We start from the raw sequence: 15,704 nt of genomic DNA on the forward strand, positions 1-15,704 counted from the left end.
TTTACCTCAGACTATATCTTCGTTGATCTTCAGTTTTTAGAAAAACCTCACCATCCCACTCTTCGATGGTCCGGTCCCTGAGTAATGACTCGTCATAGGTAGCCAAGGTCAAAAAGGGAGCACTGTCTTTGTCTTCCATGCAATGGATCTCATCATCTTCTTCAAATTGCTCTTCTTCCATGACTACATTCTGGAAAGGAGTCTTCATCTTTTGTTCTTCACTGACCTCTTTGCCCCTTTACATGATCTGTAATTGTTCATTTGCTCTCCTATAAGGATTTGGGTTTCTAGGAGCAAATGTATTAGGTCCCCTTCCTTTTCCCGAATGCTGCTCAACCTTCAGCTTGGAGATTTCAAATGCCAATGACTCAATCATCTTGGTCTTTTTGTCTATCTTGGGGTCTGAAGATGAAGAAGATTCACCCCTCTGTTTCCTTCAATTAGCATGTCCTTTGAGTTTCTCTGCAGCTATGATATTAGATTCTACCTCCAAGGCTGCATCCTGCATCTCAACCAGAGAAGCACATCTTCTTTCTCTCAATAACAGGCAGAAGTCAGAATCAAAGGCATTGGCATAGGTGAACTTGGCAGAGGTGGGAGTAGGTTTCACTTCAGCTGGTATCTTGCTATACATGCGGTTGAACCTTTTATTGAAATTGGACAAAGACTCCCCATTTTCTCTTTTTAGGTTTCTAAACTCAATATGATAATAGAGAAAATCTTTTTATCCCCCCAGTGCTTTAGGAACACATCATCTAAGCCCTCAATGTCTCTTATATACCTAGGGGTTAATTCTCTGAACCATTTTCTTGCCTCTCCATCAAGGCTTTGGACGAATACTCTCATCCATACATCATTTTCACTAATATCTAGGTTATCAGCATAACTATAGAATGACTCAAGATGTTCTTTTGTTGTGACCCCTTTTGTCCCAGTGATCTTAGGCATGTACTTCTGATATTCTCCTACAGGCATGGCATTCAAAGGAGTAGGTAATAACAAGGGCCCATACCTAGTAGCTATGATTCTTTCCATTTTGGTGGGTGCTTGTGGGCCTGCCATGACTGGGGTAGATGAAAGAGTGTTGGCAGTCCGAAAGGTAGGGAGTTGAGAAACGACTGACAGGGTTAAAGGAATATGATAGAAAGGAGGGGAGGTTTCCTTTGCACTAAAATCCAAAGGAGGACCTAAAGAAGAAGGAGCTTTATAAATCTCTAAACATTTCTCTTCATTGCTAGTGCTAGAGGCTATATTCTCAATATGTATGTGCTCTGTTACAAGCCTTTCTTGTAGAGATTTATAAAATTGTTTAGGTTTACCTAATCCTTATGCTCCTTTCTGTGATATCTTTCTTCCTTTGATGATCTTCTCAGGGTCAGGTACTGGGTCAGCTAGTGACTTCTGAGGATTTCTTCGAGTGTGCCTCACAAATTGAGCTAGAACTATGAAGTGGAGTGGCCAAGAGGTTCGGCCTCCAGTAGAGTCACCAGATAGATGATTACAACTGAAAATGTGTCCACACTTTTTCTATCATCAAAGTTGGATATGTTTCATTCTCCCAGGGAAGCTGAGCTTCAATCTCCTCTCCCCGGCAATGGCGCCAATTATGTTAGGGCTATAGGAAACTCTCCTAGGTTGTATCTCAGAGATGCCTGGTAGCATATAATCTTCAATATGGTTCTAGGAACTTATTGGGATGGCTGATGGTTTGATTCAAGCTAGATAATCACTTCTACTCTATTTTCACTCCAGACATGCATGAACACCCTCAGACTACAAGGCTTTAGACCACCAATCCTCAACAATTTGGAAATTAGGTGAATAGATGAAGAATACTAACCACACCAGTAGATGCATACAAAATGTATGATGGTTAGCTGCAACCAGTAAAGAAACTTGTAAATCTAATCTATCAATGCAGAGATAAGATGACATTTATCTTGCATTAGATACATAAGAAACCTGAATGATCCACTCACTGATACATTCAATTGTCTAATCAAAAGATAAGATGACAGTTATCTAGCATTAGATGTAGAAGAAATCATGAATACAACACTTCAAGAACAAGCTTAGAACAGAGGAGAAATGGGCATTGAGTAATTAATAGCAAAAGAAGCTTGCATTTCTGAAAATGAAGATGAGACGCTGCAAGTTACAGAATATCTACAGTCTCCAGAAGTTGAACCGAAACACAATTGCCAACCCTGATTACATCTTTCTTCTGGCTATTTATAATCTATCATTATAATGGCCTTCAACCTTTTGGGGATGGAGGGGTCTTAATTTACCACCAACTACCATTAACTGTCTGATAGCGTCTTTGAACGTAGTTGCTTTCTCCACTACGAAAACCTTATTAGTTCTGGTACCGTGTTGTCCTTCGGGTGCTTGGATTGATCATGGCAGTGGATTTCCATGACTATTTAATTCGGTTGCTGAGTCGTGCTGTGTCCTTTTCTCCTCCGACCATGCTCTTCTTTTAATTCAGTTTCAGCAGTCTGACTGTCATCAGACTGACAGAGTCGGCCACCTACTTCTTTAGATAACAAATAGGGAGTGGAGAATGGAGTGCATGGGTGGATGGACGTGTTGAATTGGATGGACAAAGAGGTAACAAAGCGGTGGAGGATGATTGGGGACGATCGCGAACGAGGGCCGGCAGATCGGGGAAATGCATGGTGGATATCGCTTTTTTGGAGGCTAGCAGTTGTGGTGGGAGCAGAACATGTCTGGGCCATTAGATCTTCAAGCAAGCAGATCGGATGGTTATCGGCTGGCAAAGATGTGCGGGCAATAACGCGCAGCGTGGTTTGATTTAAGTGGAAATGGTTTTTATCACGGGGGCATTGAGCGGTAAGCGGTAAGTGTCAAAACTCGCCCAATGCCATTCAGTGGATGACACATAGCAGCGAGGAAAAGATAAAACCGCCCTCATCAGGTGGGTACTTTTCTCGCTAGTTGCTCGTGCAATATGGGCACTGACCGTTAGATCCGGTGGGGTTGATCTAACGGAGGAGGAGTGTTAGACAAGTCTGTGCATCGGATGGGATGTGGACCGTTGGATTGGCAGGGAAAGATCGACAGCGACAATGCGATGAAGGTATGAGATGTCTTTGGGGAATGCATTATAGTGTGTAAGATGTATGGGTAAGGTTTTATGGGTATTTTTGGCTTTCGCGCTTGGGGCTAAGGCCAAAGGAGTGTTTTGTCGGGATTAGAAGGTTAATTAAGGAAGCGAGAAAGGTAAAGTGTGAGGGGGGTAATGGAAGAAGTGGAAGATGGCCCGTGTAAGACCGCCTTTGGAACAGCAAAGCCGACCGAATCTTCCCATCGACCAGGACTAACAGGGCTGAGAATGCCTCTTTTCTTTAGGTTTTTTGTTGTAAGAATTTTCCCTTTTAACATGGTCCAAATGAAGATTTTTATTTTTGGAAGACTTTCAATCTTCCAAATTGCTTTCCAAAGGGACCAATCATGATGATCTTGACTCTCTTGAAGCTTTGAATACCCTGATTTGACTGTGAACTCCCCTCCTATTGGATTCCAATTGAAGGAGTCTTGTTGGCCATAACTGATTGAAGCTACTCCTTTGAGATGAGATAGGAGGATATCCCATTGAGGTTTGAGGTCTAGGGAGAAAGCTGGAGGAAGCCAGTTATCCCAAGAATTATCATTCTGGTTCCAATTTGATATTTGTTCCAGAGAGCATATGCCTTTGTTGACCATCCAATTTTTGAGTTCCTGAATACCATGTAGGTTTGAAAGAGGAGGATTGCCCATTATACTATCGCTCCAAATATTTATGTTCCGACCACCCCCAGGGATTCTTGATGTGTTTTCTTTAACAAGAGGGAGAGATTTTTTTATTAATTTCCAAATTTGAGAGCATGGCCTGATATGAATTTTCCCAGTGAGAAATGACTGGTAAGGGTAGTTAAGATATTTTTCCTCTAAAAATTTCTTCCACCAAGTGGAATCTCCATTGATAAATCTCCAAATGATCTTAGCTCCTAGGGAAATATTCATTAAACCAGGAAGATGGATGGCCTTTTTCAAAAGGTGCGGTTACTTGGCTCCATTTAACCAAGATGATTTTTTTTGTATCATTCTTACCCCCCTGCCATAAAAATTTCCTAATTATTAGTTCGATTTGCTTGTGTACTCTAGGTGGTGCATGAATAACAACAAATTGATAGAAAGGAAGAGCAACTAAAATTGATTTAATCAGCGTTATCCTCCCTACAAGGTTAAGCCAAAGGATTCCCCATTGTTGAATTTTCTTCTTCATCTTTTCTATATAATTATTCCATATTTTTGACTTCGTGATTTCTTTTGTTATGGGCAGTCCCAAGTACATAAAATGGTCTCAATTTTCTTGGAAGGGAACTCCTAATATTTGGGATATGTGCTGAAGATTTATTGTTGGGACATTCCAGCCATATATATTTCTTTTCAAGTTATTTAGGAGGCAACCAGATACCTCCAAAAATTTATCCAAGATACTTTTAAACCTTCTTGCAAAAATGCACGTAGCACCACCTAAGAATAAGGTGTCATCAACGAATAAAGAGTGGTTGATACTCTTGACACCTTTGCTAAAGAAAAGTCATGTAATAGAGCCATTCCTCCTACTTTGTTCCAGGTTCTTGCTGAGAGATTCAACCATTATTATGTATAGGAAAGGAGAGAGAGGGAAGCCCTGTCTCAAGCCTCTTGAGCTTTGAAAAAATAAACTAGGCCTTCCATTTATAAGGGGGGCTATCCAAGGGCCTATTATGCAGGATTTTATGAGATCTATGAATTCGGGAGCAAAGCCAAATTTATGAAGGACAATTGAGAGAAAGGAGAGATTGACTCTATAAAAGGCATTGGTCATGTCAAGTTTCATTATAAAGCCTTGTTCTTTTCTTTCCAAGCTTGAGTGGATAGCTTCTTGCACAAGCATTATATTGTCGACAATTTGCCTGTTGGGAACGAAGCCTCCTTGATTATCAGAGATCAAGATAGATAGAAGAGGTTTTATTCGATTGGCCAATATCTTAGATATTATTTTGTATGAGGAGTTGCAGAGAGATATGGGTCGAAATCGGTGAAAGGAAGAGGGCTTCAATTCTTTGGGAATAAGCGCCAGGTAGGTGGAGTTAGTGAATCCACCTATTTTATTTTTTTCTAAAAACCCACCTGATCATCTTAAGGAGGTCATTTTTTATAATCATCCAAAAGGAGCAATAAAAAGAAATGGAAAATCCATCAGGGCTCGGAGCTTTGTCTGGATGGAGATTCCATATTGCTGACTGTATTTCTTCTTCATCCACTTCTTTTAAAAATTTTGAATTTCTGCTTCAGAATTTTTTTGGGGGATATTACATGTAAATTCATCATAATTTGGATTGACCGGATCAGCTGTTAGCAAAGTTTTATAATGTTGATGAGATTATTTTTTCAATTCCTCTTGTCCCTTGATTTCTAACTCTCCTTCTCCTTTTATTGTATCTATATGGTTTATTATTTTCCTCATTTTTGTGGTATTATGAAAAAAAGTGGTGTTTTGATCACCAGCTTGAATCCACAGATTTCTTGATTTTAGCCTCCATGACTCTTCTTCTTTCCTGTTGTTTTTATATATTTCCTAGTGAAGTTCTTTCTCTTTCAACTACTTTTCTTTTGTTTCCTCTCCTTCCTCTAAATTTTTTTGCACTTGTTCCAACTCTCTCTGCAACTCGATTTTCTTTTGTTGGGGTTTTTTGTAGTTTGTTCTTGCCTAGATTTTTAAGCTCTTTTTGACATTTTTTAGCTTTGTCTACCAAAAAAATCTTGGAAAACCATTTATGCTTTGTTTCCATGTTGTTGTGATCACTGATCTTGCTTCTTCATGGGTGGCCCATAGAGGATTATATATAAATGGGAGGGGGCCCAAATTTTCATTATCCCCTAATTTGATAGTTATAGGCTTATAGTTTGAAGTTGTTGAAGTGATAACCTTTGAAGTTGATGCACTGTATTATGACATTAGACTATCCTAAATAAGAAATATTTATAGTTTCTCTTTTATGTTTCCCAGTCCTAACCTTTTGTTACTCCATGTGAATTTCCCATTTTTTGGCACTATATCCATTAGATTGTGCTTATCTATGATGTTTTTGAGGATATCCCTGAAGGGATCAACCTGGAAGCTACCACCCTGCTTTTCATCAGCATTTAGGATTAGATTTAGGTCACCTCCTATTATTATATTGTTGTTCGATTCTAGATTTAGACTCTCACTCAAGGAGCATAAGCAACACTCCTTATCTCGGTAGTGAGAGGGGGCATAGATGTTGTAGAGGCAGATTTGATTTCCTGTGTTTTTATTTCTTAGATCATATTTGATCCAGTGAAGTTCTTTGAGATGAGATGATAGATCCCAAGTGGACTTGTTCCACATTGTGCATATTCCACCTGAAGCTCCTATTGCTTTTATTGATATTCCTTCATAGTATTTTGTTTTTTCTTTTATTTGAGTCATTTCTTGTTCAAAGGATTTGGTCTCTTGGATTAAATAAAAGTCTAGGCATTCTGATTTTATAAGATCTTTTGTTGGATTAACTTTTGAGGAGTGTTAGAGACCCCTATAATTCCAAGGGACCATATTCATTATTTACTTTGATTTTGGGTTGAGGAATCCTTCCCCCTAACCGACTATTGTATTTTTTCCTTGTTTCCAATATTTTTCCCGATATATGTCTCCATTGGTTGTTGGGTTCCCAATGCCATTTCTTTTATTGTTGCTTCATCCCTTAATTCTTTATTGGTCTTCCTTCCGAACCTCTTGTGGCGATCAGAGAGAATAAGGGAGTCCTTTGATTGGTTTCTAGTAAGGATCCTGTCGAGGGGAGGAGGGAGAGGACACGATGGGGGGCTAGAGGGATCAGTCTGAGGGTGAAGGGGGGAAAGAGAGGAGGGAGAAAGTGGGGAAAGGGTGGGAGAATATGGGAGAGGAGGAATATCTGGATTGAAAAGGGAAGGATCAAGGAGGGAAGCTAGAGATGAAAAAGGGTTGGAATCGAAGATGGGAGGGGAAGAGGAAGGAGGGGCATCTCTAGGAGCAGAGGAGGAGGGCACAAAAGATTTAGAGACCTTGGACCTAGATTTATTCTTTTTAACTGGAACCCATTGAGGGTCTTGCGATTCTACTAATTCTTCTACTTATTTCTTTGAACATCTATTTGTGAAATGACCATATTCATGACATACCTTGCATTTGAACGAAATATGCTCGTAGTCTAGCTGTTGTATGTGAGTCCATTGATCAACCTTTATTTTCACTTTTTCTGGAAGCCCTTCCCCAAATCGACTTCCATGCGTATTCTAACACAGGCTTGCATATTTCCTTTTGGTTCACTTCAATCAATGTATTTTCCAACAACATTTCCTATTTCTTTCACAAATTCATCTCTCCAACAATGAAGAGGGAGGTGGGGAAGACGAACCCAAACTAGAACTGCATTTGGCACATCAAGCTCTGGATCAAAATTTGGGGTCCATCTATTTAAATAAATACCTCTGGTATCCATGAAATAGGGACCATTTCTGAATATTAAATATTTGTCTTCTTTAGATTCAAAGTAGAATGTGAAGAAGCCTCTTCCACATAATCTAATGGATATTTTCCCTTGAGTTGAGTGAGACCAATTTCACTCAACCTATTTTTGCACTGTTTTTGGAGAGGGAGAGGGGCTAGTAAACTACCCAACCAGGGCCCTTTCAGAAAGAGAGATAGCATCTCTATGGGGCAGAGAGGGGAGAAGAACAATCTCAAGGATATGGAGAACTTTTTTTACAAACTTGGACATAGTAGGACGGTCACGAGGGGGACCGAGGGTGGAGACGAGGCTAGCAAACGTAGAAGCAACCTCATCAGGGGGGCGTGGGGAGGGGCAGGCACAACAAAAGTGCAGATCCCTTCTGGAGCAGACTCTAGAGGGGCCATGGGAGTAACGAACCGGGGAGAGAGGGGCCTTCGAACTAGGGGAGCATGAAAAGCTCAGGCAATGTAGCTCAGAAAATATATATATATATATATATATATATATATATATATATATATATATATATATATATATATATATATATATATATATATATATATATATATATATATTGTTTAAAATGTTTCTTAATTAATAATAAAAGTTAAAACTAATAAAATTCAATTTATTATATTGCAATTTTGTTTGTATTAATAAAATTAGGAACAATGTTTTTAGATAAAAGAAAATAATAATATACATATCATATTAAAATATAACATATAAATAGTAGGTATAAATTAAGATCCATTTTACGATATAATTTAAAATAATGCTTCCTCATCGTATTTAAATTTCATTAATAAGCACACAAAAAATTAATACGTACGATAAAATTACAATCTAACAAGATTTGTATCCATGGATATTCACCCCCATTTTCCCATGGATATTATTAGCCCCCACTCTGCCATGAATATTAGGGTGAATGAATGAATATGGTTTACACTTTTGGGCCAAATGTGGCGATGAAAGTTCAATTTTTTCCTCTTTTATCGAATTGAAGCCCTTAAAATTCATATAGGCACTGTGAATTTTGATTCAGAGTAAAAAGACAAATTGTGGAAAATTATGTTCTTTTCCTAATGATATTTTTTGCAATAATATTTAGTGTCATATAATATGTTTTCCATTAAATGAAATGCTTTTCCTTGCAATTTTTTGCACATTATAAGAGGTATGATCTACATGGAGAGAGCTAAGTTTTTCATATTAAAAAACATTTTGTATGCAAATATATATATATATATATATATATATATATAGATATATATATTTTATTTTTCGAAGTTGGCAAAGTAATATTTAAATTGCGTTTTGCAGACACGTGTTCACGTAAGTTTTTTTTGAGCTATTTAAATAAATTGAAAAACCAAGAGTACCATTTTGAAAAGGACTCATAAACGAAGATAGTGGTATTTTTTGAAACTTTTTCCGTGTATATTTTATGATATTGATTTTCTATTCAACTTCTTTAAAACAATTCAAACAAATTCAAGCATTATGTTTAAAATAAATTAGATGAAAAATATCATGTGAATTCGAAATTTTCAAGCTCATATGTTATTGGATATAGGATTCCTTTATGAATCCAATATGATCAACTCCACCACCTAACGACGAATTTAGACCTAAGTCCACTAGGGTACTGTTAGGTCCCTATAATACTAGTGATTCCCCCATTACTATTTTCATTGTATCTCTTAGTTTTATTATTGTGCCCCATAGAATCCAACTATTGTTATTTTTGTGCCTTTATATTATTATTGTTAGGTCGGCTTGGTTATATTGTGACCCCTTAGACTCCTATCTATAGTAAGGAGGTTTTTTCATTTGTATCATCTAAGAATTGTTCATTTGTGTAATGTAAAGGAGGTTGCCCCTTCGAAAAGGCTGAATTCTAAGGCGTTGATCTATCTTTTCTATATTTTTGTGAGATGGTTTCATAACATTTGGTATCAGAGCTTTGAATTCTAGGGTTTCATTGCTCCAAACAAGTCATCGTGGAATTTTTGCTATAACTTTTTTTCTGTGATGTTTCAGAAGCGAAAAAAAACCCCATTTGAGATGAAATCTTTCTAAACCTTGGGTCCAAATTTCACATCTTCTCTCACTATAATTTCGGAGATATGATCTGAGGAATATAGGGTTTTTTCAAGCTCCATAATTTCATCTAAAACAGGTCATGTGGAATCTTGGCTATTATGCTTTCTCTACAAAGTTTCAGAAGCTAAAAAAAAAGTGTTTGAGAAGAAATTGGTCTAAACCTTGGCTCCAAATTTCATATCATGTCTCGCTATATTTGCAGATATATAATCTAAGGAATTTAGGGTTTTTGCAGACACCCAAATTATATTCCAAGCAGGTCACCTTGGGAAAATCATCACAACTTTCTCTCTGAGCATCAGATTGAATTTTCGTAAGAAGTTTCAGAAAGAGGAAAGATTGTAGTTTTTTGGGTACCATTTTTAGAACCTAAGGTTGAAATAGTGACCCGCGGCACGTCGTACAAGTTTTCTCTATTGAACAAGTCTATAATCAAGTCATCGTGGGAGAATTGGCATAACTCTTTATTGGAGAATCCAATATTGATCAGACTTGCGGAGTTAGAAATATTACTTAGAGGGTTACTGCAGGAAGAAATTTCAGACCTTGGAGATCCAAAATTATAGAAATACATCAGATTCAATATCAAGCTCCTACAAAGTGAAAAAAAGGTGTGTAGTTTTTTTGAAATTTTTACATAAGCTTGGTTTCAAAAATTAGTTTGAAGGAATTCAAAGGGCATAGTGAAGCATTATTATTGGTAATTGATGCCCCGAAGAAAGAAAATGGAAACACCTAGTAAGCAACCTGAAAGCTCTAGCATGACTCATGAAGAAGAGGAAGAAATGCAACATGATATATCAAAATTACGAGACCAAGTGCAACAAATGTCACTCGCACAAAAAGTAACAGAATATAAGATGGATGGTTTAAAGAAAGACGTAGAAGCTAAGATGTATGGTGTGGAAGCTAAGATGGATGGTTTAAAGAAATGCATGGAAACTAAGATGGAAGTAGAAGCTAAGATGAATGACGTGGAAGCTAAGATGGACAACATGGAAGTTAAGATGAATAGGATGGAAGATAAGATGGACGATTTGAAGACAGATTTGAAGACATATTTGACAAAGTTTCCACCAAAAATTCTTACTAATGGCGAAAGAGTAGTAAAGAAAACTCACGATGAGAACAAAATAAATGTTAATCATGATTTCATAGACTCTAATGTTGGATCTAAGAACCACCATGTTCCAAAGATCGATATGAGGAAGTTTGATGGAAAGGATCCTAGAACATGGATACTACAGATGGAGCATTTTTCGATCTCCATAATGTGCAAAACACACAAAAGGTACGCGTTGAAACTTTATATTTGGAACCAAATCAGTTTGTATGGTATCAATGGCTTTGCTCTCGTAAACAAATTGTCACTTGGGCTATTTTTACGGATGAAATGATAGCACATTATGAGGATACAAAAAGTAACACTTTTTTTAGCCAATTGATAAATCTCAAACAAAAGGGTTCAATGATGGAGCACACTGAGGACTTCCAAAAATTGAATATAAGGGTAAAAGATATTCGAGAGGAGCATAGGATTGATGTGTTCATAGGGAATTTAAAAGATAACATTCAACATGAAGTTCGCCTTTGGGAACTAGATTCATTAGAGAAGGCATTCAAGATGGCAAGAAAAATGGAAATCAAAATTATGGCAACAAGGAAGCTTACCACTCACAATCAGAAAGATGGAATTGTTGCTACCCTAGCCATCCACAACCTATAAGGTTGACACCACAACAAGAAAAAAGAGCAAAAGAGATTTGTTACAGTTGTGATAGCAAATACACTAAAGGTCATAAGTGTGCTGAGAAGAAAATATTTTACATAGATTTTGAAGAGGAGGAAGAAAAGGAAGAAGAAACGTCAAAAGAAGAGGATATACACCAGGAAAAAACCCTAGAAAAAGAAGAAATTAATCCGACCATATCTTGTAATGCATTGGCTGGAATTACCACTCCTCAAACTATCAAGATAGAAGGGCATACCAAGAAGAAAAAGGTAATAGTGTTGATTGATTTAGGAAGTACCCATAATTTTATTCATTGTAAGATAGCCAAGGAATTGAATTGCTTCCTATATCCAACACTAGAGTGTCAAGTGATGGTTGCAAGTGGAGGAACCATAAATTGCTCAGGAAAGTGCCATAATATCAGGCTATCCATGGGAGAATATGTGTTGAATAGCCCAATGTTGTCCATTCCAATGGGTGGTGCTGATGTTGTACTGGGAGTCCAATGGCTACAATCCTTGGGTACAATAGCTTTTAATTTTCAAGAACATTTCATGAAATTCTCTGCAGAAATAAAGGAAGTTGAATTAAGGGGTATTGCAGGGAAACCAAGAAAGATAATCAGCTCTAACAGAATGACAAAGCTTCTAAAGAAAAAACAACGAAGCATAATTGCACATTTATGCTCACTAGAGGTTCCCACATTGAAACCATCCATTTCTCCATATCTCCAAAAAGTATTGGACAATCATTCCAAGGTATTTGAGACTCCCAAAGGCCTCCCACCTATTCGTGATCACGATCATGCTATCAATTTGATTCCAAGAAGTTTTCCTCCAAACATCAGGACTTACAGATATCCCTACGTCCAAAAAAGTGAAATTGAATGTATGGCTGCAGAAATGCTAGAGGCTGGTATAATTCAACCTAGTCAAAGTTCTTTCTCTGCTCCAGTAGTATTGGTTCACAAGAAGGATGGATCATGGTGCATGTGTCCAGATTATAGGGAGCTCAACAATGTCACTATTAAAGATAAATGTCATGTTCCTATCATTGATGAATTATTGGATGAATTGCATGGATCAATTTACTTCACCAAGTTGGATCTTCGTTCAGGATATCATCAAATCAGAATGAAGACTGAAGACATTCCAAAAATAGCATTTAGAACTCATGAGGGTCATTATCAATTTTTGGTCATGCGTTTTGGCCTTACTAATGCACCTTCTACATTTCAAGGTTTGATGAATTCCATTTTCAAACCCACCCTTATAAAATTTGTGTTAGTATTTTTTGATGATATAATAATCTACAGCAAGTCTTGGAAGGATCATGTCCAACATGTTGACATGGTGCTCAAACTATTGGAGGAGAAACAATTATATGCAAAAATCTCCAAATGTTTCTTTGGAGTACAAGAGGTGGAATATCTGGGTCATATTGTATCTCATGAAGGTGTTAAGGTAGACCCTAGCAAAATTAAAACCATTAAGGAATGGAAAATCCCCATATCCATAAAACATCTACGAGGATTTCTCGGGTTGACAGGGTATTATCACAAGTTTGTTAAGAGTTATGAGAGAATAGTAGCACCTCTAACAACATTATTGAAGAAATATGCATTCTCATGGACTCCAGAAGCAACAAAGGCCTTTGAACATCTTAAAGAGACAATGTTCCAAACACCAATATTAGCTACACTGGACTTCACAAAAACCTTTATTGTGGAATGTGATGCCTCAAGAAATGTAATTGGTGTTGTTTTAATGCAAGAAGAAAGACCAATTGCTTTCGAAAGTCGTCCAATCAAAGGAAAGTATTTACACAAAGCTATTTATGAGAAGGAAATGTTGGCAATACTACATGCACTTAAGAAATGGCGACCCTACCTAATGGGAAGACACTTCAAGGTAAAAACAGATCATGATAGTCTTAAATACTTTTTAGAACAAATATTAAATTTAGAAGAGCAACAAAAATGGGTCACAAAGATGTTGGGCTATGACTTTGAAATCATCTACAAAAAAGGGAAGCAAAATGTTGTGGCAGATGCACTCTCAAGAAAGGATGAGGATGTGGAAGCATTTCTTTGTGCCATATCTATTATCCAACTGGATTGGATAAACGAGGCAAGGGATGAATGGAAGAATGATGAAGAAGTGGGGGCACTCATTCAAAAGTTACAGCAAGATCGCAGTGCATCTGATACATTTAGCTGAAAAATGATTCATTATGGTAAAAATATTTTTTATACCTATGTAAGAATTCCCAACTCAAACAAATATGGAATTGCATGCCTCTCCCTTAGGAGGGCACTCAGGATTTTTAAAGAATTACCATAGGGTTAAGAAGGAATTTTTTGGGATGGCCTTAAATCTGATATTCAAAAGTTTGTGGCGGAATGTTTGGTTTGCCAACAAAATAAAGTTGAAACAATTAAGACCCCGGGTCTACTACAACCTTTATCCATTCCAAGTCAACTTTGGGAGGAGGTTTCAATGGATTTTATCACAGGTTTACCCAAATCCGAAGGGAAGAGTGTCATCAAGGTGGAGGTTGACAGAGTTACCAAGTATGCACACGTTTTTGCATTATCTCATCCATTTAAATCCAGTACAGTTTCTACTACATTTATGGAAACAATTCAAAAGCTACATGGAAACCCAAAGATTATTCTAAGCGACAGAGATCACATCTTCACTAGAAATTTTTGGACAGAATTATTTTCTTGTCTTGGTACTCAGTTAGCTCATAGTTCATCTTATCAACCTAAATCTAATGGGCAAACTGAGATAGTAAACAAATGTATGGAAGGATATCTTCATTGCTTTGTATCTAATAAACAGACACATTGGGTCAAATGGTTACCTCTGGCTGAATGGTGGTATAACACTTCCTTCCATACTTCAAAAAAAGTGACCCCATTTATGGCACTTTATGGATATCACCCACCATCCATCACATCATATATAAGAGAAAAATCTAAGGTTCAAGCAGTGGAAGATCACATCGAGAATCGGCAACAAGTTATCCAACTCTTAAAGGATAACCTCACCTTCGCGCAGAATAGAATGAAACAATAGGCAGATCAACATCGCAACAAAAGAAGTTTTGACGTAGGTGATTGGGTATTCCTACGGCTACAACCATATAAACAAATGTCCTTCAAGCAAGCTAAGAAGGATAATAAATTATCACCAAAGTATTATGGTCCGTACAAGGTGTTGCAAAAGATAGGCACTATGGAATACAAATTGCAGCTTCCTGCAACTTCCAGAGTGCACCTAGTTTTCCATGTTTCATGCTTAAAGAGGTTATAGGTGACAAGATTCCAGTTCAAACAATATTTCCAAAAATTGATGAGGAAGGAAAAATCATATTGGAACCTGAAGTAGTCAAAGAAACAAGAACTCGACAACTATGAAATCGATTAACTTTAGAGTATCTCATCAAGTGGAAGAACTTACCCATTGAAAATTCCACATGGGAGGATGAGAATTTTATACAGAAGCATCCAGAACTACTCAAGCGTTGAGGACAACACTTTTTTGAAGGAGAGGTGCATGTTAGGTCCCTATAATACTAGTGATTCCCCCATTACTATTGTCATTGTATCCCTTATTGTTATTATTGTGCCCATAGAATCCCACTATTCTTATTTTTGTGCCTTTATATTATTATTGTTAGGTTGACTTGGTTATATTGTGACCCCTTAGACTCCTATATCTAGTAAGGAGGTTTTGTCATTTGTATCATCCAAGAATTGTTCACTTGTGTAATTTAAAGGAGGTTTCCCCCTTGAAGAGGCTGAATTCTAAGGCGTTGATCTATCTTTTCAATCTTTTTGTGAGCTGGTTTCATAAGATTTTCTATTCAACTTCTTTAAAAAAATTCAAACAAATTCAAGCATTATGTTTAAAAGAAATTAGATGAAAAATATCATGTGAATTCGAAAATTTCAAACTCATATGTTATTGGATATAGGATTCCTTCATGAATCCAATATGATCAACTATGCCACCTAATGGCGAATTTAGACCTAAGTCCGCTAGGGTACAAAATGGTGTTGCATGAAATTTTGCAGAAGGGGTGTTGAAATTGTGGGTTTTAGGATTTAAGAGGCTCGATTGAGTGCTTAAATTTCAAATTCAAATAGCTTGATCGAGGGTCTCATAAACGTTCAATCAAGCCATATACGTGGTTAACAATGGCCATGGAAAATTTTAGGGGCTAATATTCGCAGGTGGGCTAATTTCCCATGATTTTTCCAAAAAAAAGGTTCGCCAATTTCCATT

The sequence above is a fragment of the Pinus tabuliformis genome, chromosome 5_1, assembly GCF_031772625.1.
Source record: "Pinus tabuliformis cultivar Carrire ecotype Pingquan chromosome 5_1, CPIR1, whole genome shotgun sequence".
Classification (NCBI taxonomy): Eukaryota; Viridiplantae; Streptophyta; class Pinopsida; order Pinales; family Pinaceae; genus Pinus; species Pinus tabuliformis.